Below are 27025 nucleotides of genomic sequence, written 5' to 3' on the forward strand. Positions count from 1 at the left end.
AACCCTGACTGTCACGACAGTTGTCACCAGTGGAAAGAGGCAGAGTGTTGATGCCTTGTGTGTTTTATAGTGGAGTCCACCCTCTAATGGTCTGCCTGGTGATTGGTTGTGTTCTGTCCTGTGTGTTGATTGGCTGTACTGGTGCCTATCACTGCCTGGCTGTATCTCATTATGTGCATGAGTGCAGATCATGACATCTCCCCTTTTTTAAAAAACAAGTTGGCTGCTTGGAGCATATGCGACTGTATTTACATGTATAACTATTTACATTAAATGGCAAGTGGATGAATATATATATAAGGAGGTGTCTAGCATGCAGATACAGAACAAAATTTACAAGATAAATGTCCATAAGTCCAATCTTTGGGTCTTGCGCATGATCCTTGTCGACCGCCTGAGAGGTGGAGGTGGGAAGGACGGCACCTTGACAAGCGGGATTGCTACCAGATTGGTGGCCTTGTGGTGCGAGGTGTCTGGAGGTGGCATAACAACATATGGTAAAGTAGGATCTGGTGCTAGGCAGTCAACATTTCACAGTGCTCCTTTGTTGCGCCTGACAATGGAATCATCAGCCAGATGAACTACAAACGATCTGGGAGCAGCCTGTCGAACAACAACAGCAGGAGCTGACCAGCGTCCATCAGGTAGCTTGATCCGAACAGCATCTTCCGGAGATAGCATAGGCAAATTGGTAGCATGAGCATCGTACGTCAGTTTTTGCCGGTTCCAGAGTTGCTGCACCTTTTGCAGCACTGGGAGGTGATCCAGGTCTGGTAAGTGTATGGCTGGAACAGTCGTTTGCAGGTCTCTATTCAAGAGGAGTTGAGCCAGAGACATACCGATGGACAGAGGGGTTGCCCTGTACGCCAACAGCGCAAGGTTGAAGTCAGAAGCAGAGTCCGCAGCCTTGCAGAGCAGTTGCTTCATTATATGGATCCCTTTCTCAACCGTTGGACTGTGGGTAGTGTGGGCTTGAGGTAATGTGGTTGAATTGGTACAGCTTGGCGAAATTGGACCACTCTTGGCTGTGGAAGCAGGGACCATTGTCACTCATGACAGTGAGTGGAATACCATGCCTGGCAAATGTCTCCTTGCAGGCCTTGATGACTGTTCTTGATGTGAGGTCTAACAGCTTCACAACCTCCGGGTAACTTGAGAAGAAATCTATGATAAGCACATAGTCACGCCCATTGGCGTGAAAAAGGATGATTCCTACCTTGGACCACGGAGAGGTCACGATCTCATGTTGAGAGGTCACGATCTCATGTTGCTGGAGTGTTTCTTTTGTTTGAGCAGGCTGGAAACGCTGGCAGGTCGCACAATTGAGGACCATGTTGAATATGTCGTCCTTCACATTAAAGAACTGAGGGCATTGCCCTTTTTGTCAGCCATTTTCAAGATAGTGCATTACACGCTGCAGAAGAGGGTTTTTGGCAGTCTCTTCGCGAATGCTGATCACTCTTTCATCTGAGGCCTGGAGGTTGCTGGCACACAGCTGCACCTGTGCCTCAATCTGGCGGATGAAGTCAACCTGTTCACAGGGCGAGGTGATGGAGCGGGACAGGGCATCTGCAATTATCAGCTCCTTGCCTGGTGTGTATACTAACTCAAAATCGTCCCTTCAGAATCGAAGGAGAATGCGATGAAGCCTGGGCGTCATGTCATTCAAATCCTTATGAATGATATGGACCAAGGGTCTGTGTTCAGTCTCCGCTGTGAATGTTGGTAGACCGTAGACGTAATCATGAAACTTTACAATGCCGGTTAGGAGGCCCAGGCACTCTTTTTCTATCTGGGCATACCTCTGTTCAGTAGCAGTCATGACCCTTGACACATAAGCAACTGGACCCCAGGACGCGAAGTCATCCCTCTGGAGGAGCACCGCACCAATTCCGTCCTGGCTTGTGTCCGTGGAGATTTTTGTTTCCCTGTCCGGGTTGAAAAACACTAGTACCAGAGCAGTGGTGAGCTTTGCTTTGAACTCGAGTCACTCTGCTTGATGTGTGGGTAGCCACTGGAATGCAGTGGACTCCTTCACCAGATGCCTGAGAGCCGTGGTGTGTGAGGCCATGTGGGAATGAATTTTCCCAAGAAGTTCACCATTCCGAGGAAGCGTAGTACCACCTTTTGTCTTCCGGGGTCTTCATGGCGTTAATGGCCTTGACCTTGTCTGAATCTGGTTGCACACCCTGCTGGGATATCTGGTCGCCCAAGAACGTGATGGATGACATGCCAAAGGAGCACTTGGCCTTGTTCAGCTTGAGGACGTTTGCAAGGACACATCAAAGACTTGTTTGAGACGAGATATGTGTTCCTCAGGGGTCGTGGACAATATGATCACATCATCTACATAGACACGCACCCCCTCAATGCCCTTCATCATCTGTTCCATGATCCTGTGGAAGATTTCAGAGGCTGAGACAATGCCGAACGGCATACGGTTATAACAGTACCTGTCAAATGGTGTGTTGAACGTGCAGAGCTTCCTGCTGGACTCATCCAGTTGTATCTGCCAGAAACCACACGATGCATCTAGCTTCGTGAAGAATTTGGCGTGTGCCATCTCACTGGTCAGTTCCTCCCGCTTCGGGATCGGGTAGTATTCCGCATTATATTCTGGTTAAGATCTTTGGGATCAATGCATATCCGCAACTCTCCTGAGGGCTTCTTCACACAGACCATCAAGCTGACCCAGTCAGTCGGTTCCATCATTTTGGAGAGGAAGCCCTGGTCTTGGAGCTCCTGCCTCTGTGCCTTTATGCGTTCCTTCAGAGGAGCCAGCACCCGGCGTAATACATGGATTACAGGTGTGGCATCAGGCCTGAGAAGGATTTTATAGCAGTATGGCACAGTACCCATTCCATCAAAAATATCCGGATATTGAGCAAGGATGTCATCAATGTCAGCCTGAAGATCCACACTGGAAGGAGACATGGCATGGACTCGCTGTACGAGGTTGAGTAGCTTGCATGCCAGCAAGGTTGCACAAGGTTGCACCAAGCAGGGATGCCATATCAGGCTTGACGATTTCGAATTGCAGTGTGACATTGATGGTCTTGTTGGAGACGAATAGATGACAAGATCCTCATGCAGTTTGACATTGTAATTATAATCGAGGAACTGGCAGGCTGACAGAAGAATTTTGGGTTGCTTTTTAAGGTGGTCAAAATCAGCTTGAGAGATGAGATTGGCAGATGCACCATTGTCCAGCTTGAACTGTATGCTGCATTGATTTACGTATATGACAGCACGCCATTCTTCTGGAGAGTTTGAGGAGGCATACTCACATGTAGTGATGATGCCCACATGATAGGGGTACTCAGGCAGTCGTCCTCTGGATCCATAGTGCTACCAGGATCAGAATCGAGTAAACCTTGCTGTACACATCGAACACGCTTGCGTTGAAATTGGGATCGCTGGCCCTTGACTGGTGGTGCAGACCTGCACAAGGTTGCATAATGTCCAGGCTTCCCGCAATTTAAACATCGCCTACCTTTCGCAGGGCATTGCCGTTTTAAGTGGGCGGTGCCTCAGTTTGGGCACGTCATGACGTTGACGTCGTTATGCTCCGTGCACTGTCGCACATGCTCAGTGTGGTCAGCCGACGTTCGCACCTGCGCAGTTTGGTTTTCGGCTGCTTCATTCTCCCGTTCGTGTTGCGCATGCATGGTGCCCCGGGAAAAGCGCGCGATATGGCCACTTTCATCGATACTGATGCGCTGCATCCGGGCGATGGCCTGTACACTCTGCCTCGTGGGAGGCATGTTTTTCATATTCTGCCGATTTCAAACGGGAGTACCGATTTCTCGCATGCTCATGCACTATACACGTCTCGATTGCGACTGGCAGGGTCATGTACTTAATTTTGAGGAGTTGCTCCCGCAAGGAATCGGAGTGCACCCAAACACGATCTGATCCCTGATGGCTTGGTCCCCCTCAGGAGCAGCTCGATTTTTCTGGCATCGGACGCCTCCTTGAGGTCTGAGGCCTCAACGTAGAGAATGAACCTTTGCTTGAAGACCCGCCAGTTGGTGCCGAGATTGCCGTAGATCCGTAGCTGTGGAGGGGCCTGGATATTCTCCATGCTGCTGGAAGGCACTTGCTGGTCGTCACGGAATCACTCGAGGTAAATGATGCACTATCAATTGCACACAAAGACTCGAATCGGTACAAGAGAGGCTTTATTACCGTGAGATGTTTATCCTTCGACTGCAGCTGGTAGAATGGCAGCTCAGAACTCATGAATATTTATACTGCTCCCTGTGGGCGGAGCTAGCCGGCAGAGGCTACCGACAAACCTGTAATACAGGTACTACTGTACATCCCCTAATACGGGCACACACATATTTACACAGTGGTGGATCACCACATTCACCCCCTGTTGAAAATGAGTCCAGCAGGGGTGACGTGGAACTATATACATAATCCGTGATTTATTTAGAGAGGGGAAAAAAATTAAGTGTCCATCTTGCAACCCGGTGCCCATCAGAAGTTGAGTCTGACCGGTGGTCTGACGGTTCGTTGAGAGCGACGCAGCCGTGGTGGCGACGTCTGTACAGGCGGTGTCGGCGTCGACGGCATCGGTGCTGGCGGTGTTGGTGCTGGCCAGTGGCTGGACGACTCCGGGAGCGTGCCAAAATCTTCCATGTCCTCTGGTGTGGACAGGGGAATGAGGGATGGACCTGGTGGGGCAAAAGCTGGGAGCGCCGGGGGAGGGGAGGGTGGCGCGTGGGTGGGGGGGGTGTGTGGGAGTGGGATCGGCAGCCGAGGGAGCCAGGTCCCTGAGCGAGACTGTATCCTGGCTGCCGTCGGGGAACTCCAGGCAGGCATACCTGGAGTACCTGCATACCTGCGTGGAGCAGGCGTACCCTGTCCACCAGAGGGTCCGCCTTGTGGAGTCTGACATGACTACGCAGTAGGACCGGCCCTGGAGCTGCGAGCCAAGTCGGGAGCGACACCTTGGATGTAGACTTCCTAGAGAAGGTAAAAACACGTTCATGGGGTGTGTTGTTAGTAGCGGTGCACAGCAGTGACCGAACAGAGTGGAGTGTATCAGGGAGGACCTGCTGCCAGCGAGCGGCTGGGAGGTTCCTGGACCGTAGGGCCAGCTGGATGGCCCTCCAAACCGTCCCATTCTCCCTCTCTACCTGCCCGTTTCCCCGGGGGTTGTAGCTGGTTGTCCTGCTGGAGGCGATACCCCTGCTGAGCAGGAACTGACGCAGCTCATCGCTCATGAATGAGGATCCCCTGTCACTGTGGATGCAGTCGGGGAAACCGAACAGAGCGAATATGGAATCGAGGGCCTTGATGACGGTGGCAGACGTCATATCCGGACATGGGATGCCGAAGGGGAACCTAGAGAATTCATCACCACACTAAGGATATAGGTGTTGCGGTCGGTGGAGGGAAGGGGCCCTTTGAAATTCACGCTAAGGCGTTCAAAGGGGCGGGACGCTTTCACCAGGCATGTGCGGTCTGGCTGGTAGAAGTGCGGCTTGCACTCTGCACAGACCTGGCAGTCTCTGGTGACTGTCCGTACTTCCTCGACGGAGTAGGGCAGATTGCGGGCCTTGACTAGGTGGTACAACTGAGTGACCCCCAGATGGCAAAGGCTATCGTGCAGGGCACGGAGCTGGTTCACTTGTGCGCTGGCACATGTACCTTGGGAGAGGGCGTCTGGAGGCTCGTTGAGCTTGCCGGGGCGATACAAGATCTCGTAATTATAGGTGGAGAGCTCGATACTCCACCGCAAGATTTTATCGTTCTTGATCTTGCCCCGCTGCGTGTTGTTAAACATGAAGGCTACCGACCGTTGGTCAGTGAGGAGAGTGAATCTCCTGCCAGCCAGGTAATGCCTCCAGTGCCGCACCGCCTCAACGATTGCCTGGGCCTCCTTTTCAACAGACGAATGTCGAATTTCGGAGGCATGGAGGGTGCGGGAAAAGAATGCCACCGGTCTGCCTGCCTGGTTTAGAGTGGCGGCAAGGGCAACATCTGAAGCGTCGCTCTCTACTTGGAAGGGCAGTGCCTCGTTTACTGCGTGCATCCCAGCCTTGGCTATGTCTGAGCGAATACGGGCGAAGGCCTGTTGTGCCTCGGCCGTGAGGGGAAATTGCGTGAACTGGATCAGTGGGCGGGCCTTGTCTGCGTATTGTGGGACCCACTGGGCGTAGTAAGAAAAGAACCCCAGGCATCGTTTGAGAGCCTTGGGGCAGTGGGGGAGGGGAAGCTCCATGAGGGGGTGCATGCGGTCGGGATCGGGCCCCAGGAGTCCGTTTTGGACTACGTAGCCGAGGATGGCTAAGCGGTCTATGCTGAATACGCACTTCTTGTAATAAGTGAGGTTGAGGAGAGATGCGGTGTGGAGAAATTTGGCACGGTTGGCGTCATGGTCCGGCAGGTCGTGGCCGCAGATGGTGACATTGTCTAAGTACGGAAACGTGGCCCGCAGTCCGTACCGGACTGTGTTGATGCCTCGTGTATTTTATAGTGGGAGGCCACCCTCTAGTGTTCTGCCTGGTGATTGGTTGTGTTCTGTGCTGTGTGTTGATTGGCTATACTGGGTGTCTGCCACTGCCTGTCTGTATCTCATTATGTGCATGAGTGCATATCATGACAACACCCAGGACTAATTCCCTTTTGAATGCCTCAATTGAACCAGCCTCCACCACATTCTTAGGCAGAGACAGATCTTAACCACTCACTGTTTGAAATGTTTTCCTCTTATCGAGTTGGCTTTTTGTCCTTTGTACCTTCTTGTTCTTGCTCCTTTCACGAGTGGGAACAAATTTTTTCCTCTTCGTTCTGTCCAGACCGCACATGATTTTGAATATTTTAATCAGATCTCCTCTCAATCGTCTCTTCTCCAAGGAGTTCTAACTTCTCCATTCTTTCTATGTCACTGACGTTCATTATCCCTGGAACCATTTTCATTAATCTTTTCTATATTCTCTCCAACATCTTCACATCTTCCTAACATGCGGTGCCCAGAACTGGATGAAATACTTCAGCTGAAGACAAACTTGTACTCTATAATTTATGAGCCGCACTCTCAACCTGCCCTATCACCTTCAATGATTTATACACATCCCTCTGCTCCTGCACTCCCTTTGCAGATGCTCCTTTTGTTTTATATGGTCTCTTCCTTCCACAATGCCACTTGCTTACCTAATTTTTGTGAGGGCTACAAAGAATCCAGCATAAGTTTTTTAGAGTCAAAAGAAAATAACCTTATTTACAATTATATATACAACAGTCGTAGAACGTCATCACTGCTTCACTCCTCCAGCTGGCACCACACTGGCCAGCTCTATTCATGCAGGTGAAACTGCTGATGATTTCCCCGCCCCCCTCATTGGGGGAGCTCACACTCCACCTGCTCATGCTCTGAGGTGCAAGAGGGGAATCTGTCTCTGAGCTCCTGTTTCTCTGGCTGTAACCCTGCTTCTGGTGTGTTATTTGGTATGCTGGCTGCCTTTTCCGGACAGAGGCCTGGACTACGGCAAGGGGGAACGGTGCTACGACCCATTGAATGGAGGGGAAGGAGAACCTGTTGCTACTGCCAGTTACTTGTAGGGAAGAGAGAGGAGTGCTTGCCTGCAGTTTCCACACCTGGGACTTGTACTTGTTACTGGCTGCCTTTCTGCTTACCGGCTGGTAGTGGAGCACGGAGTGGATTTTATTTGGTCTGCTGCTGAGCTAGTAGTGGAGGGGAACAGACTAGCTTTTGCAGTTTTGGACTGAATGGTGTCTGGAGACTGGATGCCGAACCTGTGAGAGTAGTAGGGCGGTGGCCCAATGGACCATGCGCACTGTCTGTACTGATGTTGGTTGTATTTTACTATTGGGGGACTGCATGGTTAATATTGTATTTTTGTTGTGTATTGTTCTTTGGGCTTAGCACTGAGTGCTCACTTATTGCGGCTCTGCTGCTTGTGTGCACTGGAAGTTAAGGGGTCCTTCCTGGTGTGGGGGGCTGGAAAGAGGGGTGTTCTCTCTCCCTCCTCAACCACACACTGCCTGTCCTTTTCCGGTGAACTGAGCTGCTTGTGGGGGCCTCTTCACCGACATGGGGCTGTTGCTGGAGCCGGGGGGAGGATGAGGAAGGGGAGCGTGCGCTGGCTTGAGTGCTGGCAGCTTTAGAACATAGAACATTACAGCGCAGTCCGGGCCCTTCAGCCCTCGATGTTGCGCCGACCTGTGAAACCATCTGAAGCCTATCTGACCTACACTATTCCATTTTCATCCATATGTCTATCCAGCGACCACTTAAATGCCCTTAAAGTTGGCGAGTCTACTACTGTTGCAGGCAGGGCGTTCCACACCCCTACTACTCTCTGAGTAAAGAAACTGCCTCTGACATCTGTCCTATATCTATCACCCCTCAATTTAAAGCTATGTCCCCTCGTGTTGGTCATCTCCATCCGAGGAAAGAGACTCTCACTGTCCACCCTATCTAACCCTCTGACTATCTTATATGTCTCTATTAAGTCACCTCTCAGCCTTCTCCTCTGTAACGAAAACAATCTTAAGTCCCTGAGCCTTTCCTCGTAAGACCTTCCCTCCATATCAGGCAACATCCTAGTAAATCTCCTCTGAACCCTTTCCAAAGCTTCCACATCCTTCCTATAATGTGGTGACCAGAACTGCACGCAGTACTCCAGGAGCGGGCCGCCACCAGAATTATGTACAGCTGCAGCATGACCTTGTGGCTCCGAAACTCAATCCCCCTACTGATAAAGGCTAGCACACCATATGCCTTCTTAACAGCCCTATTAACCTGGGTGGCAACTTTCAGGGATTTATGTACCTGGATGCCGAGATCTCTCTGTTCATCCACACTACCAAGAATCTTGCCATTAGTCCAGTACTCTGCATTCATGTTACTCCTTCCAAAGTGAACCACCTCACACTTTTCCGCATTAAACTCCATCTGCAACCTCTCAGCCCAGTTCTGCAGCTTATCTATGTCCCTCTGTATCCTATAACATCCTTCAGCACTATCCACAACTCCACCGACCTTCGTGTCATCTGCAAATTTACTAACCCATCCTTCTACACCCTCTTCCAGGTCATTTATAAAAATGACAAACAGCAGTGGCCCCAAAACAGATCCTTGCGGTTCACCACTAGTAACTGAACTCCAGGATGAACATTTGCCATCAACCACCACCCTCTGTCTTCTTTCAGCTAGCCAATTACTGATCCAAACCGCTAAATCACCTACAATCCCATACTTCCGTATTTTCTGCAATAGCCTACCATGGGGAACCTTATCAAACGCCTTACTGAAATCCATATACACCACATCAACCGCTTTACCCTCATCCAACTGTTTGGTCACCTTCTCAAAAAACTCAATAAGGTTTGTGAGGCATGACCTACTCTTGTGGTTTCTCTATTTAGTTGATTGGCCCTATAATACATACATTATGGGATATCCAATAGTCACCAGCCAATGGTCTTCGGGCAGGTTACAACAGTAATCCACCACGATATCTAAGTTCTACACTATGCTTCTCACAGTTCACAATGCTTCCAAGTTCCGTATCATCTACAAATTGAGAAAGTATGCCCTGTACACCATGATCTAGTACATTATTATACATCTGGGAGAGCAAGGGTCCCAACACTGACCCCAGGAAGCTCCATTGCAAACATTAACCCATCAGTTCACTCTTGATGACAGTGCCGTTAAACTCCACAATGTCAACAACTCAACAATATCTTGATTACGAACACTCAGTTTGGTTTCCACCAGGGCCACTCAGCTCCTGACCTCATTACAATCTGGATCGAAGCATGAACAAAAGAACTGAACTGCAGAGGTGAGGCAAAAATGACTGCCTTAACATCATGGCAGCTTTGACTAAGTGTGGCATCAAGAGCCCTAGTAAAACTGGAGTCAAACCCCACTGGTAGGAGTCATACCTTAACTCCAAATTATTTCCTGCCTCCTGTCATGTGAGAGTGCCTTTAAGAATTGAATATTTAAGAAACGTACCTTTAAGAAATAAAGCTGATCATATTACTGAAGTGATGTCGCGGGGGGAGCTTAGCTCACTTCTGCTTTTTGGGAGTTTTTAGTTTCAGTTTGAAGAAAGCTTGGGTGTGGCTGTGAGCTGCATTGCTGGTGATCTCTGCCATGAAGGACTATCTCTTAATCCTTTGGCAAAATTGGAATTGTAAAAAGGTCTCAGTATTGAATATAAATCTAATGTGCTTCTGTTTGAAGGATTTGTCAAGTCTTTTGGATGTGTAAAGGAACAGTTTGCAGGATCGGGTAACCTTGTATTATTTTCGGGGTTATCTTTGAAGTAAGGGGTGTTAAGAGATCCAATATTTATTTAAAAGGTTAATTTGAGTTCATGGAATAAACATTGTTTTGTTTTAAAAACCACGTGTCCATAATTGTAATACTACACCTGGGGAACAAGCCATTTGCTTCAAAGCAACAATCCATTAAAGATGGGGGTTGGTTGAACTCCATGATACATTTTGGGGTTCTGAAAACACCTCTCCCATAACAATTGGGGGCTCAAGGGGGATAGAAGTCTATCTATTGGATTGGATTTTGTGAACTTAAAGACAGTGAAGGATTGTTGCTTTTCTGGTGTGGTATATTAGTTTAAGTGTGTTGTGGTCAATGGCTTTTCAGAGGGTCAGGAGTTTTTGGGGGTGGAGACTGTCACACACAGTACCCTACGGACAGAGACTAAAAGCAGACTGTTAGATTTGGCAGTTTTTGCAGTTAACATTACCTGACAAAATGCGAAAAGGTGAGGTAATTATGGCGGTGGCTAAGCATTTAAAGTTGCCTGAGATACAGTTTGACTCATTGGAAATGGCAAAAATTCAGTTGCAAATTAAACAAATAGAACATGAGAAAGAATTCAAGCGGCTGAATATGAAAGAGAGGAGAGAGCGGAAAAAGAGAGAGAGAGAGAGGAAAAACAAAGGAGAGCGAAGGGAGAAAAGAAAGAATAGCCATAGCAGAACAAAAGAAAGAGAAAGGGAGATGCAGATTAGGGAAAAAGATAAAGAGAGAGATTTTGAACTGCAGAAAATGGCCATGAACAAGACAGTCAGTTAAATTGGCAGATGTAAAGGGAAACGTACAGTTGGATGATAGTGATGAGGATAGTGAGAATGAGCGTCAAAGTCGAAGGCATGGCGGGGATCTATTTAAGTATGTCCAAGCATTGCCAAGGTTTGACGAGAAGGAAATTGAAGCCTTTTTCATTTCATTTGCGAAGGTAGCTAAACAAATGAAATGGCCACAGGACATATGGGTGTTACCAATTCAAACAAAGCTGGTAGGTAGAGCTTGTGAAGTGTTTGCATCACTACTGGGATATCTGGGACGTATGAGGAGGTATGAGGAGGTGAAGGAATCCATCTTAAGTGCATATGAGCTAGTGCCTGAAGCTTACAGACAAAGGTTTAGAAATTTAAGGAAAGAATTTGGTCAAACGTACATGGAGTTTGAAAGGCTCCAACAGAGTAATTTTGATAGGTGGATAAGGGCTTTGAAAATAGACCAAATGTATGAAGCTCTCAGAGAAATTATACTTTTGGAGGAGTTTAAAAATTCAATTCCTGATGTAGTGAGAATTCATGTGGAAGAACAGAGGGTTAAAACTGCGAGATTAGCAGCAGAAATGGCAGATGATTATGAATTAGTTCATAAATCAAAGATTGGTTTCCGACATCAGTTTCAGCCGGTGAGGGATAGAAACTGGGGACATGAGAAATACTCAAGTGGTAACGGTAAAGGTGATCTTATGGGAGACGATAAAGAGAGTGTACCTCAGATTTAAAAATAAATCCAGGAGGGTGGAAAAGAAATGAAAAGTTTCAAATGTTTTCACTGTAATAAACTAGGCCATGTAAAGTCACAGTGTTGGTGGTTGAAGAAAAGCACTGGAAAGGCTGATGTGAGAAAACAGGATAAGACAGTGGGATTTGTTAGAGTGGTAAAGGAAAGCCCAAGGGAAGCAAAGGAGGTGCAAACGATGGTACAGTCTGTTCAAGAGGTAATTGTTAAGAAGGTGCCAGATGTCTTTCAAGAATTTACTTGTGTGGGTAAAGTTTACTCATGTATATCAGGAGGAGCAGGTAAAGAAGTCACAATTTTAAGGGATACAGGGGCTAGTCAATCTTTAATGGTAAGAGATGAGGAATTATGTAGTTTGGCAAGAATGTTGCCAGAAAAGGTGGTGAAATGTGGAATTCAGGATGAGAGGAGTAGCGTTCCATTACATAAGGTAAGGTTGGAAAGTCCAGTGAAGAGTGGTGAAGTGATAGTAGGAGTAATAGATAAACTATCTTGTCCAGGAATACAGTTTATCTTGGGTGATGATATAGCTGGATCGCAGGCGGGAGTGATGCCTACTGTGGTTGATAAGCCAGTGGAAAATCAGACAACTGAATCAGAACGACGAATATCCTGGGATGTTTCTGGATTGTGTAGCAACATGGTCGCAAAGTCACAGGTTAAGACAAGAGGAGAAATCAAAGAGTGAAGATGAAGTTGAAGTGCAATTATCAGAAACGATTTTTGATCAGATGGTTGAAAAATAACAATAACAGGTGGGGGATGAGGCGGATATTTTTAGTTCAGGAAAATTGGTGGAGTTACAGCAGAAAGATGGAGAAAGAAAACGGATGTATCAGAAAGTATATACGGAAGAGGAATCTGAGAGTATACCAGAGTGTTATTACCTTAAAAGTGATGTCTGGATGAAAAATGGAGACCTGTACATATGCAGGTGGATGAAAAGTGGGCAGCAGTTCATCAAGTAATATTGCCGGTAGGGTATAGAAAGGAGGTGTTGTGAATTGCACATGAGGTACCAGTGGGAGGTCATTTGGGAATAAGGAAAACTCAAGCTAAAATCCAGAAACATTTTTTATCAGCCTGGACTACATAAAGATGTAGTTAAATTTTGTCAATCATGTCACACATGTCAAGTGATAGGGAAACCTAAAGCAGTGATAAAACCAGCGCCCTTAATACCCATTCCAGCATTTGAGGAACCTTTTACGAGGGCCCTAATTGATTGTGCAGGACCGCTTCCTAAAACCAAAAGTGGGAATCAATATCTTTTGACTGCAATGGATGTGCCTACTAGGTTTCCAGAGGCCATTCCAGTACGTAATATTACAGCTAAAAAGATTGTGGAGGAGTTTCTCAAATTCTTCACTGGATATGGACTACCCACAGAAATACAATCGGATCAAGGATCAAATTTTACCTCAAAGTTATTCAAAGAAGTTATGGATAGCTTAGAAATAAAACAATTTAAATCAACTGCGTACCATCCAGAATCGCAGGGAGCGTTAGAATGGTGGCAACAGACATTAAAGACAATGTTGAGGGCTTATTGTCAAGATTGTCCAGAGGATTGGGATAAAGGAATTCCATTCGTACTGTTTGTAATTAAGGATGCACCTAATGAGTCAACCACATTTAGTCCTTTTGAACTAATTTTTGGTCATGAGGTAAGAGGACCACTTAAATTGATCGAAGAAAATTGGTGGGCGAGAAATCGGAAATTACACTATTGGATTATGTGTCAAATTTTAGGGAACGATTAAATAGAGCAGGTGAATTGGCTAGACAACATTTGAAAATTGCACAAAATGTGAAGAAACGGGTAGCTATCTAACTCAAAATGATGAACCAAATCCAGATGACTGTGAATTTGACATGCCTCAAATTAAATTAGAAAATGAGGATGTTCTTAAAAATTGGGATGAATTGTTAAGTTACCTTCCAGAGGAAAAACGAACTGGGGTGGAATTCTCTGACCCCTCCGCAGGGTCGAGGAATCGCCCGGGGCCTTCGTAAATCCCGCCCCCACCGTGGCCGGAATTCTCTGCCACACAGGAATCGGCGGGGGCGGTAATCGCACCTCGCCGATCGGCGGGCCCCCTGCGGCAATTCTCCGGCCCGCGATGGGCCGAAGTCCCACCACTATCAGGCCTCTCCCGCCGACATGGTTTAAACCACCTCTGTGCCGGCGGGAGCAGGCGGTGCGAGCGGGCCCCGGGGCTTGGGGGGGCGTGGGGCAATCGGATCCCGGGGTGTGCCCCCACGGTGGCCTGGCCCGTGATTGGGGCACTCCGATCAGCGGCCGGGGCTATGCCGTGGGGGCACTCTTTTTATTCCGCCGCCGCCATGGAGGAGGCGGAAGAGACCGCCTCCACCGCACATGCACCGGTGGTGACATCAGCGGCCGCTGACACTCCGGCGCATGCGCGGACTCACGCCAACCGGCGAACGCCTTGCGGCCAGCCCCGACGCCGTTGGCGCCAGTCGGCAGAGCGGGAGCCACTCCGGCGCGGGCCTAGCCCCTAAAGGTGCGGAGAATTCCGCACCTTTGGAGAGGCCCGACGCCAGAGTGGTTGCCGCCACCCCGCTACGCCAGGAAGTGGGTTGCAGCCAATGGAGCTCACCCATAGTGATGGTACCTGAACTAGACGGTACCCAACGGTTGTGTGTGGACTATCGAAAGGTGAATGCAGTTACAAGAACGGACTCTTATCCTGTTTGAAGGATTGCATTAAGAAAGTGGGACAATCTGCTTTTATTTCCAACTTCCAGACATGGAAAGAACATTTTGAGGGGGGTTCTTCGATCGACTTCAGGCGGCGGGTTTGGTGATGAAACGAGCCGAAAGTGAATTTGTAGAAACCCGAATCACTTTCCTTGAGGAGTATCCGATACCCTCAAGAGGAATGGAAATAATGCGATCTCTGAGCATGAATGAATTTGATCGAACCTTTGTGCAAAAGATTTGTAGCGTGGTTACTCCACTGATGGAATTGCTGAAGAAACGTAACAAATTCCAGTGAACAGCAGAGTGTCAACAGGCATTTGACGGCCTGTAGGCTGTTAACCACTGATCCTGTGTTCGTCATGCCAAATTATACCAAACCATTCAAAGTGGCTGTTGATGCAAGTGATGTGGATGTAGGTGCGGTGCTTCTATAAGACAACGACGAAGAGCTTGAGAGGTCTGTTGGTTATTTTTCAAAGAAATTCAATTCTCACCAGAAAAAGTACTCCAAGATTGAGAAGGAGACTTTGAGTTTGGTGCTGGCTTTGCAACATTTTCAGATTTATGTGACCAGCAATCCATCTGACACCATTATATATACTGATCATAATCCTTTAACGTTTTTGGAGCGATTCTGGAATAACAATGGAAGGCTGTTTTGCTGGAGTTTATTGCTCCAGCCATTTCATTTTAAAATAGTACATGTGGCAGGACGAGAAAATGTGATAGCCGATGCTTTGTCATGAATGTGATGAATGGAAGGTTTTCGGTTGGAGAAGAAGAACGGGAAAGATGGACTTTATTATTATGCCTGTTTGCGCGTGTTTTTTTTAAAATGAAAACATATATTTACTGTGTGCATTTCTTAGTGGATGGTGCAAAAGTGAAAAATGAAACCATCTTGAAGTTAATGGTTTTTTTTTCTTGGGGTGGAAGTGTCATGTGAGAGTGCCTTTTAAGAATTGGATGTTTAAGAAATGTACCTTTGAGAAATGAAGCTGATCATATTACTGAAGTAATGTCCCGGGGGGAGCTGAGCTCACTTCTGCTTTTTGGAAGTTTTTAGTTTCAGGTTGAAGAAAGCTTGGGTGTGGCTGTGAGCTGCATTGCTGGTGATCTCTCCATTGAAGGACTATCTCTTAATCCTTTGGCGAAATCGGAATTGTAAAAAAGGTCTCAGTATTGAATATAAATCTAATGGGCGCGATTCTCCACTCCCCATGCGGCGTGGGAGAATCACGGGAGGGCCCCCCGACAAAATTCACGCCCCCCTGGTGCCCCCCGAGATTCTCCCCCCCCCCCCCCCCCGGAAGAATTGTCGCTCGCAGTTTTTCATGGGGCACTCCTGGAGGCAGTGGAGCAGCGGAGGGCCATCCTCTTCCCCAGACACGGGCACCGGCAGCCAAGCAGCACCATGAGGCATGGATGGCGAGAGGTGGGGGCGGCAGTCAGCACCGTGGGGCACATCCCCCGCACGGGAGACCAGTTCAGGAAGAAACTGCACAACCTCACAAGGGCAACGAGGGCAAGTACCCTGACACTACCGCCGGGCAACGCCCCTCCCCACCCACCCACGCCGGGGAGAACTGGGGCCCAACATTGCTCCCGGGACATATGTGGAAACCCCCACCCCACCCAGTGGGCAGGTGCCATGGCGTGGGTCGTAGTGTCCCCACCTTGTGATAATGTTGTGTTCATGTGTGCGTCCTGCCGATGTCCGCCTAACTCTGAGGCTCTTCTACTTCCCCCTCATCCCAAGGGCAAGACAGCGCACAATTACAGGGAGCATGCAAGAACCGGAGGGGGGTCACCTGAGCTGCACCCCCTGACCGTCTATGAGCAAAGGGCACTGGACCTTGCTGGGGGAGCCGCGAGGCGGGAGGTAGCGCCGTGCCAGGTTGGAGGTGAAGCTCCAAGTGAGAATCCACTGTATGCATGCAGTCCTTCATCCCATCAGTACCCCACCCCTAGTCATACCCCACCGCCTGACACTGCACCAGCCCCACAGTCCACGCCCTCGCACCCCACCGCCTGACACTGCACCAGCCCCACATTCCACACCCTCACACTCCACCGCCTGACACTGCACCAGCCCCACAGTCCACACCCTCGTACCCCACCGCCTGACACTGCACCAGCCCCACAGTCCACGCCCTCGTACCCCACCGCCTGACACTGCACCAGCCCCACAGTCCACGCCCTCACACCCCACCGCCTGACACTGCACCAGCCCCACAGTCCACGCCCTCACACCCCACCGCCTGACACTGCACCAGCCCACAGTCCACACCCTCACACCCCACCGCCTGACACTGCACCAGCCCCACAGTCCACACCCTCACACCCCACCGCCTGACACTGCACCACCCCCATAGTCCACACCCTCGCACCCCACCGCCTGACACTGCACCACCCCCACATTCCACACCCTCGCACCCCACCGCCTGACACTGCACCACCCCCAGTCCACGCCCTCGTACCCCACCGCCTGACACTGCACCACCCCCACAGTCCACACCCTCGCACCCCTACCGCCTGACACTGCACCAGCCCCACAGTCCACACCCTCGCACCCCACTGCCTGACACTGCACCAGCCCCACATTACACACCCGCACAACCCCCCCTCCACCCCTTCACATACGACCCCGCAAATCTAATGAAACGTGCCTTACCGTGTTCTCCAGAGCCACACGAGCACCACCGTGGAACGGCCCATTCACCCTGCCGGCATACAGCCCCAACCTCTTCTGGTCACAGGGACGAACGGGAAAGAGGGCAAGGATCATGGACAGGAGGGCCATCCTCTGAGACCGGGCCGTCGAGGCGTTACGCATAGAGGACAGACAGAGACATCAGGATGGACAGTAATGACTCTTATGACACTGTGACGGACGAGGAGGGGAAAGCGAGCCGGACAGTGATGCACAGAGGACGTAGCAACATTCAAGGCACAGGGGCACGGCACCTGTCTTCGGCCTCGGTCGCAATGCACTGAGCCAAGGTTCCACGCAGAAGACACCAGAGCTGGGGACAGAAGTGGACCGAGCGGCCGCGGCACTGCTGTCACCCACACCCTCCAACCCCGCAGATACATGCACCTCGGTTGGGCAAGTAAGTGACGAGCCTTCTGGTTCACAGACTGGTGCGCACCACACAGCCAAACCCGTACAGCAGGTGGAGGTAGGAGCAGCCGAGGGGCTGGACGGTCGGAGGGCAGACCGACCCCAGAAAACAGCTGCTGCCAAGACAGTTCCCGGGTTCCTGGGCATTACAGGCCCACCCACAGACCCGATGCATTCGTTACCCCAGGTACCAGACGACAGGATGATGGCTGTCTTCCGGCAACTGCAGGCGCAGCTGGAGGAGTCCATCCGTGTCCACGAGCAGGGAGTGGTGCCAGTCATGGCTGCAACCCAGGCCGACACCGCACGGGTGGCATCCGCAATGAAGGCAATGGGGGAAAACGGTTTCGGCCATGGGTCAGGTTCTTCAGGGCGTGGGGCTTAGTGTGCATGCATCATCCGTAGCCCATGACAGGGCTGCCCACTCACAGGCAGCCATGCTCCAGAGCCACATGGACATTGCCACCACGCTCCGGGGTCTGGCCCAGTCTCAGCAGGCCATGGCCCTGTCCCAACATGCCATGGCCCAGTCCCAGGAGGCCATAGCTGAGAGCATCAGCGGCCTTGTCCATGTGATGGGCGGTGTCGCCCAGACCCAGCAGGAGGTAGCGCTGTCCCTGACAGGGATGTCGCACTCCCTCGGCTCCATCGCCGGGAGCGTTCAGACCCTGGTCGATTCCACAGTGGGCCTCCAAGACTGGCAGTGCCAGGTGTCGCCGGGAATGTTCAGACCCTGGTCGATTCCACAGTGGGCCTCCAGGACTGGCAGCGCCAGGTGTCAGTGGTGCAACGGGGCATGCCTCCGTGCGCACCACCGTCCCTTACAGAGGCCCGGGAGCCAATGGGCTCCCCGAGGGAGGAGGAGGTCCCAGTGCCTGTCCCGATAACCACAGCAAGGGAGGGACTGGAACACTCGTACTCCCCCCGTCCTGTCCCGAGTGCATCTGGTGGGCAGCGGGCAGAGGGTGGCAGCACGCCATCCAGCACGCCCGCCGAACAGCCTGGCCCATCCAGGCCAGGCCAGTCCAGGAAGCGTGCGGCGACGGGGAGCCATGTCAAAGGGCAGGATTCTTAGCAGTCCGCCTCCACTCCTAATGTACCGTCTGGGGAAACACCGAGACATAGTGGTAGGGCCCGTAAGGCCAAAAAGTTAGACATGTAGTACGTTGGCATGGGTGCAGGGCACGGATTAGTTATAGAGGCTAGGGCATGTGTCGCTCAATGTCACAATTAAAGTTGCTGCAACAAACATTCATGCACCTGTCCTATTTCCGGTGCCTGGGGGGGTGGACACGTGAGGGTGCACGGTGACGGTGGTGTTCGACGATCGTCGCAGAGTGAGGCCGGGAGTGCCCCCCCACACCAAACACGCCATCGTTCTCAGTGCTCCAACGTCCGCTACCCCACATGGACATGTGATGGAGTGTCTGTGACGCATAGTGGGGGCACCGAGGTGGGGGGGGGGGGGTGTTCAGGTATGGCCATGAGTCAGACATTCAGTAGTGATCTGGAGTTCACAGCTCATCGCAGAGCGGATTGTCATCATCCAACATGGCACTGTTCATCCTCGCTTACGGAAGTCGAGGGCTTGTAGGTTTAGAATAGCGGTTTTAATATACTCACAACAGAGCCAGCCGGTTAGCCATTGAACTTTCGGTGAACTGGCCGGCTGACCATGTGGCACTGAGCTTTTATACAGGAGCTTCCGGGGGAGGAGTCCTGGGCAGAGCCAAGGGAGAAGCCCCATACAAGTCGAGCATTCCCAGAGCTACTCCCCCTGGAGGACGGGTAGTGCAACTGCACTAACAATACAGACACATGTATATACAGATTACAATCCGGTGTGTATCACATTCACCACATTCACCCCCTGTGAAAAATTGAGTCCAGCGGGGGTGGTGGCTCACAGATTTAGTCTGTCCGGTGGATGAATTGTTCTTTTCGATCTGCGGAGCACCGGGGTTGCAGCCTCTTGCGGTGGCTGGGTGGGTGTTGAGAGCTGGGGTATGATGGCAGACTTCGGGGTGGGTCCCGTCCGAACTTTATACACCTCTGGCTCGACCGGAGACTGGAGGCGCTGGGGGTGGGCTGGTTCTGGCTCATGGAACCGGTGGGGTGAGCTTGCGGAATCGGGGGCGCGAGGGGGCGGAAGCATAGGGAACGGGGTAAGGGGTTCCTCAGCGGGGGTGGGGGGGGGGGGCTGGATCCAGCGGGTGCCAGGTCCCGAAGGGATACTGTGTCCTGGCGACCGTCCGGGAACTCCACAAATGCGTACTGGGGGTTGGAATGGAGGAGGTGCACCTTTTCAACAAGGGGGTCAGTTTTGTGCCCCCTGACGTGCTTCCTCAGGAGGACCGGGCCTGGTGTCCTCAGTCACGCCGGAAGTGAGACTCCCGTGGTAGTGCCCCTAGAAAAAATGAAGAGTCGCTCGTGAGGGGTTTGATTTGTAGCTGTATAGAGGAGGGATCTGATTGCGTGGAGCGCGTCTGGGAGGACTTCTTGCCATTGGGAGACTTGGAGTTTTCTAGACCAGAGGGTCAGCAGGACGGTCTTCCAGACCGTCGCGTTCTCCCTCTCCACCTGCCCGTTCCCCCTGGGGTTGTAACTGGTAGTCCTGCTCGAGGCGATGCCCTTGTCGAGCAGGTACTGACGCAGCTCGTCGCTCATAAAGGACGAACCCCGGTCGCTGTGCACGTAGCTGGGGAAACCGAACAGGGTGAAGACACTATGCAGGGCCCTAATGACTGTGTGGGAGGTCATATCAGGGCATGGAATGGCAAAAGGGAATCGGGAGAACTCGTCGATGATGTTGAGGAAATAAATGTTCTTGATAGTGGAGGGGAGTGGCCCTTTGAAATCGATCGCAAGGCGTTCAAAGGGCCTAGAAGCCTTGACCAGGTGGGCCCTGTCTGGTCTATAGAAGTGCGGTTTGCACTATGCGCAGATCGGGCAGTCCCTGGTGACCGCTTTTACCTCCTCGTTGGAGAAAGGCAGGTTTCGGGCTCTGATGTAGTGGGCGAGCCGGCTGACCCCTGGATGGCAGAGATCAACGTGGATGGCTTTCAGACGCCTGATCTGCGCGCTGGCGCATGTCCTGCGGGATAGAGCATCCGAGGGCTCGTTGAGCTTCCCTGGTCGATATTTAATATCGTAACTATAGGTGGAGAGTTCGATCCTCCACAGAAGGATTTTATCAGTTTTAATTTTGCCCCTTTGCGAGTTGTCAAACATAAAGGCAACCAATCGTTGGTCGGTGATGAGGGTGAACCTCCTACCTGCGAGGTAGTACCTCCAGTGACGAACAGCCTCCACGATGGCTTGTGCTTCCTTCTCGACTGAGGAGTGTCGGAGTTCTGGGGGAGGAGTCCTGGGCAGAGCCAAGGGAGAAGCCCCATACAACTCGAGCATTCCCAGAGCTACTCCCCCTGGAGGACAGGTAGTGCAACTGCACTTACAATACAGACACATGTATATACAGATTACAATCCGGTGTGAATCACATTCACCACACCCCACATGGACATGTGATGGAGTGACTGTGACGCATAGTGGGGGCACCGAGGTGGGGGGGTGTTCAGGTATGGCCATGAGTCAGACATTCAGTAGCGATCTGGAGTTCACAGCTCATCGCAGAGTGGATTGTCATCATCCAACATGGCACTGTTCATTCCCGCTTACGGAAGTCGAGGCGCCGGAGGTGTTGTGCAGCTTGACGGTGGTGACGTGTGTGGTAGGGTTGTGCGATGGTGCAGGAGGTAGGTGAGGGGGGTGCTGGGTGGTGTCAGTGCGCGTGGTCAATGCTGCCAGTGCCTTGAACAACGATGCCCTCCCCCTAGTATGCAAATCGTGCGGCGATCAACGCATCACGTGCCCGCTGTCCCAAATGGTGGCGTTGTGCGGCCTCCCGGCCATATTCCGCGTCCCGATGGTGTCTATGCCCCGCTGCCCTCCCATCCTCCTCCTCTTCCTCCTCCACCTCCTCCTCATCCTCATCATCCTCCAGTTCAGAGTCGCTGCCCTCTTCGGGCTTACCTGATTGTTCCTCCTCCATCACATCGCTGCTCAGTTGGTTGATGTTGTGTAGCACACAACAGGCGACGATGATCCTTCCGACCCTGTTGGGGTCGTATTGCAGAGCGCCCCCTGAGCGGTCCAGGCACCGGAACCTCATTTTCAGGAGCCGAAGCACCTCTCCACTGCACCCCTGGTTGCCGCATGGACCTCACTGTACCGGCTCTTTGCGTTGGTCTGTGGCCTCCGTATGAGCGTCATCAGCCACGGCCACAACGGATAACCCCTATCGCCCAGCAACCATTCCCTCATCTGGGGTGGGTGTCCCTCGAAAATTGTGGGGATGTATGACTGCGCCAATATAAAGGCGTCATGCACGCTTCCTGGGTACTGGGCACGCACGTGCATTATTCTCATCCGCTGGTCGCACACCACTTGGACATTCATGGAATATGTGCCCTTCCTGTTTATGAAAACATCCATGTCCCGCGTTGGTGCACGCACGTTTACGTGCACCCCATCCAAGATGCCCTGTACCATCGGGATGCCGCCCACTGCGGCGAATTGCGATGCCCTGGCAACCTGGTGCGGTGGTCCTCCAGGAAGTTGATGTATCTTGCCACGACTGCATAAAGGCCATCGGTGACTGCCCGGATGCACCGGCGCACCAAGGCTTGACTTATGCCGCAAAGATCCCCGCTCGGCGACTGGAAGAAGCCGGTCGCAAAGAAGTTCAGGGCGACTGTCACCTTCACCCTCACTGGGATGGCATGTCCTCCCCCAGTTCACTGATGGTTCGAGGTGTGCCATCAGGTGGCATATATGGCCGACCGTCTCACGGCTCAGTCGGAGTCTCCTCCTGCATGCCACCTCCATTAGGTCCTCGAATGAAATGCGATCCCTGTACACAAGGTGACGCCTGGGATGCCTCTGCTACCTTGGCACGACCACCTGCTCTTGCTCATCCCCTGGTGACCTATCAGGATCGGTTTCATCGCCCTCTTTCTGGGCGACGACGTGGATTTGATCCGCACCCTCCACCTCCTCTTGTACTTGTCAGGCGTGATGGCCTGCAGCAGCAGTGGCTGGTACGGGGCCATCCGCTGCCACTCCCTCTGCAGCACCCTCCCTGAGCCCCCTTGCTCAGCCCCGACGGATGGCCATCTGCATGGCTGCCGCTGCCGCCACGTCAGCGAACATCGATGGCTGCTATGAATAAATCATCAACGGGGAGGGGGGAGGGGTTTGGTTTGGGAGGGCGGGGAAACGAGGATGCTTTGGCAGGTAGGCAGCCAGGGCCCTTTCGATGAATGGGTGCCCAGGCAGCCTGGTCAATGTTCATTCAGGCACGCACCGTGCCACCTGCCACAGTATCCATTTCCCGCACAGTTCAACCCGTCCCTCCTCATCGCAGCGCCAGCGGGCACAGCCCTTAACCATGCCCTCGATTTGGAACGGTGTCCTCATCACCTTCCTGCCACTGTACTCCAGCTGGGGGTCACGGTCCCACAGGCAACATTGGGGGGCCGTGGCCCCCCCCAAACTGGCAGGATGACGGCAGATTTTGCCCTACCCCCTCCTCCTTCAACCTTCTCAATCATTCACCGTGGCGCCCTTCTCCTACCCCATCCACCCTTCCCTGTACCCCTTTACACTACGCATTGGGGCAGCAGGGTAGCATGGTGGTTAGCATAAATGCTTCACAGCTCCAAGGTCCCAGGTTCGATTCCCGGCTTGGGTCACTGTCTGTGTGGAGTCTGCACGTTCTCCCCCTGTGTGCGTGGGTTTCCTCCGGGTGCTCCGGTTTCCTCCCATAGTCCAAAGATGTGCGGGTTAGGTGGATTGGCCAGGCTAAATTGCCCGTAGTGTCCTAATAAAAGTAAGGTTAAGGGGGGGTTGTTGGGTTACGGGTATAGGGTGGATACGTGGGTTTCAGTAGGGTGATCATTGCTCGGCACAACATCGAGGGCCGAAGGGCCTGTTCTGTGCTGTACTGTTCTATGTTCTATCCTCCGTAGCCCTCATGTGGCCCATCCCAAACCCCCCCTCCCCCAGCCCCAACAACATCCACCCTTCCCCCTGCCCCCCCAACAACATCCACCCTTCTCCACTCTCCCCCACCCAACCATGTCCACCCCCCCCCCCCCCAACCCCGTCTACCCTGCCACACTCTCTCCCACCCCCCACCCCCCCTCAGAGAGATGGTACTTGCTGTTTTATATCAGTCACGGGGACGGTACGTGCTGTTTTTATATTTTATATATTTGAGATATTTATATATTTATATATTAGATTAGCTGCTGTTGGATGACCGGCTGTTGGACGAGCGGCTGTGTTATATTTGTTATATTTGTTATATTTGAGGTATTTGAGATATATATTAGATTACCGGCTGCTGGATGACCGGCTGTTGGATGAGCGGCTGCTGGATGAGCTGCTGTGTTATATTTGTTATATTTGTTATATTTGAGATATTTGAGTTATATATTAGATTACCGGCTGCTGGATGAGCGGCTGCTGGACGAGCGGCTGTGTTATATTTGTTATATTTGAGATATTTGAGTTATATATTAGATTACCGGCTGCTGGATGAGCGGCTGCTGGACGAGCGGCTGTGTTATATTTGTTATATTTGAGATATTTGAGTTATATATTAGATTACCGGCTGCTGGATGAGCGGCTGCTGGACGAGCGGCTGCTGGATGAGCCGCTGTCTCTCTCTCTCTCTGACGGGCGGTGGCTCACGTGCCGCTATCGGCCGTTGGATTTTTCCCGCCGTTTTTATCGCTCGGCGACTGCGGAAGGCTTGGGGGAGAGGGGGGGAGAGAGGGGGAGAGGGAGGGGGAGAGGGGGGGGGGGGAGGGGGGGGGGGAGGGGGAGAGGGGAGGGGGAGAGGGGGGGGGGGGGAGGGGGAGAGGGGGGGGGGGGGAGGGGGAGAGGGGGGGGGGGAGAGGGGGGGGGAGGGAGGGGGAGAGGGGGGGGGGGGGAGGGGGAGAGGGGGGGGGGGAGGGGGAGAGGGGGGGGGGAGGGGGAGAGAGGGGGAGCGGGGGGGGGGGGGAGAGAGGGGCGATGAGGGGGGGGGAGAGAGGGAGGGGGAGAGAGGGGGGGGAGAGAGGGGGGGGAGGGGGAGAGGGGGGGGAGGGGGGGGAGGGGGGGGAGGGGGGGGGGAGGGGGAGAGGGGGGGGAGGGGGAGAGGGGGAGAGGGGGGGGGGGAGAGGGGGAGAGAGGGGGGAGAGGGGGGGAGAGGGGGGGAGAGGGGGGGAGAGAGGGGGGGAGGGGGGGGGAGAGGGGGGGGAGAGGGGGGGAGAGGGGGGGGAGATTGGGGGGGGGGAGAGGGGGAGGGGGGGGAGATGGGAGGGGGGGGAGATTGGGGGGGGAGGGGGGGAGATTGGGGGGGGGAGAGGGGGAGGGGGGGGGGAGATTGGGGGGGGAGAGGGGGAGGGGGGGGCGAGGGGGGGAGGGGGGGGGAGAGGGGGGGGAGGGGGGGGGAGGGGGGGGGGAGATTGGGGGGGAGATTGGGGGGGGAGATAGAGGGGGGGGGAGGGGGGGAGATAGAGGGGGAGGGGGGGGGAGAGGGGGGGAGGGGGGGGAGAGGGGGGAGGGGGGGGAGGGGGGGGGAGAGGGGGGGGGGGAGAGGGGGAGAGGGGGGGGGAGGGGGGGGAGGAGATTAGGGGGGGGAGAGGGGGGGAGAGGGGGGGGAGAGGGGGGGGAGAGGGGGGGGGGGAGAGGGGGGGGGGGGAGGGGGAGGGGAGGGCGAGAGGGGGGGAGGGGGAGGGGAGGGCGAGAGGGGGGGGAGGGGAGGGGAGGGCGAGAGGGGGGGAGGGCGAGAGGGGGGGGGAGGGGGAGGGCGAGAGGGGGGGGGAGGGCGAGAGGGGGGGGAGGGCGAGAGGGGGGGGAGGGGAGGGGGAGGGGAGGGCGAGAGGGGGGCGAGAGGGGGCGAGAGGGGGAGGGGGGGGGAGGGGGGGAGGGCGGGAGGGGGGGGGGAGGGCGAGAGGGGGGGGGAGGGGGAGGGCGAGATGGGGAGGGCGAGAGAGGGGGGGGGGAGGGGGAGAGGGGGGGGAGGGGGAGGGCGAGAGGGGGGGGAGGGGGAGGGCGAGAGGGGGGAGGGGGGGGGAGGAGGGGGGGAGGGGGAGGGGGGGGAGGAGGGGGGGAGGGGGAGGGGGGGGGGGGAGGGGAGGAGGGGAGGGGGAGGGGAGGGCGAGAGGGGGGGAGGGGAGGGCGAGAGGGGGGGGGAGGGGAGGGCGAGAGAGGGGGGGGGAGGGGAGGGCGAGAGGGGGGGAGGGGGGGGGAGAGGGGGAGAGGGGTGGAGAAGGAGGGGGAGGGGAGGGGGAGAGGGGGGGAGGGGGGAGGTTAGGAAGGGGGGAGGTTAGGGTGGGGGAGGTTAGGGTGGGGGAGGTTAGGAGGGAGGACGTTAGGGTGGGGGAGGGGGGAGGTTAGGGTGGGGGAGGAGGTTAGGGTGGGGGGGAAGGTTAGGGTGGGGGGGGAGGTTAGGGTGGGGGGATGTTAGGGTGGGGGAGGGGGGAGGTTAGGGTGGGGGGGAGGAGGTTAGGGTGGGGGAGGTTAGGGTGGGGGAGGGGGGAGGAGGTTAGGGTGGGGGTGGAGGAGGTTAGGGTGGGGGAGGGGGCGGAGGAGGTTAGGGTGGGGGGGAGGAGGTTAGGGTGGGGGCGGGGGGGAGGAGGTTGGGGAGGGGAGGAGGTGGGGGAGGGGAGAAGGTTGGGGAGGGGAGGAGGTTGGGGGGAGGAGGAGGGTGGGGGGAGGAGGTTAAGGGGGGAGGAGGTTAGGGGGAGGAGGTTAGGGGGGGAGGTTAGGGTGGGGGAGGGGGGGAGGTTAGTGTGGGGGAGGGGGGAGGTTAGGGAGGGGGAGGAGGTTAGGGTGGGGGAGGGGGGGAGGAGGTTAGGGTGGGGGAGGAGGTTAGGGGGGGGAGGGGGTTAGGGTGGGGGGGAGGAGGTTAGGGTGTGGGCGGGGGGGAGGGGGTTAGGGTGGGGGGGAGGAGGTTAGGGTGGGGGAGGGGGGGAGGAGGTTAGGGTGGGGGAGGGGGAGGAGGTAGTAGGGAGGGGGAGGAGGAGGTTAGGGTGGGGGAGGGGGGGAGGTTAGGGTGGGGGAGGGGGGGAGGAGGTTAGGGTGGGGGAGGAGGAGGTTAGGGTGGGGGGGGGAGGAGGTTAGGGGGGGGAGGAGGTTAGGGTGGGGGAGGGGGGGAGGAGGTTAGGGTGGAGGAGGGGGAGGAGGTTAGGGTGGGGGAGGGGGGAGGAGGAGGTGAGTGGGGGAGGGGGGGAGGTTAGGGTGGGGGAGGGGGGGAGGAGGTTAGGGTGGGGGAGGAGGTTAGGGT

The 27025-nt window shown here is 53.9% G+C and overlaps 1 protein-coding gene across 1 annotated transcript in view; it reads right to left on the reverse strand.

The window, feature by feature from the left end:
- Positions 1-24131, reverse strand: part of LOC119972875 (thioredoxin domain-containing protein 3-like) — a 224582-nt gene extending 200451 nt beyond the window's left edge. The window contains exon 1 of the mRNA XM_038810402.1: positions 24089-24131. The gene's annotated coding sequence lies outside the window, so the exon portion shown is untranslated. The remainder of the gene's footprint in view (positions 1-24088) is intronic.
- Between the last annotated feature and the right edge of the window lie 2894 nt (positions 24132-27025).

This window comes from Scyliorhinus canicula, chromosome 10 (genome assembly GCF_902713615.1).
Source record: "Scyliorhinus canicula chromosome 10, sScyCan1.1, whole genome shotgun sequence".
Lineage (NCBI taxonomy): Eukaryota > Metazoa > Chordata > Chondrichthyes > Carcharhiniformes > Scyliorhinidae > Scyliorhinus > Scyliorhinus canicula.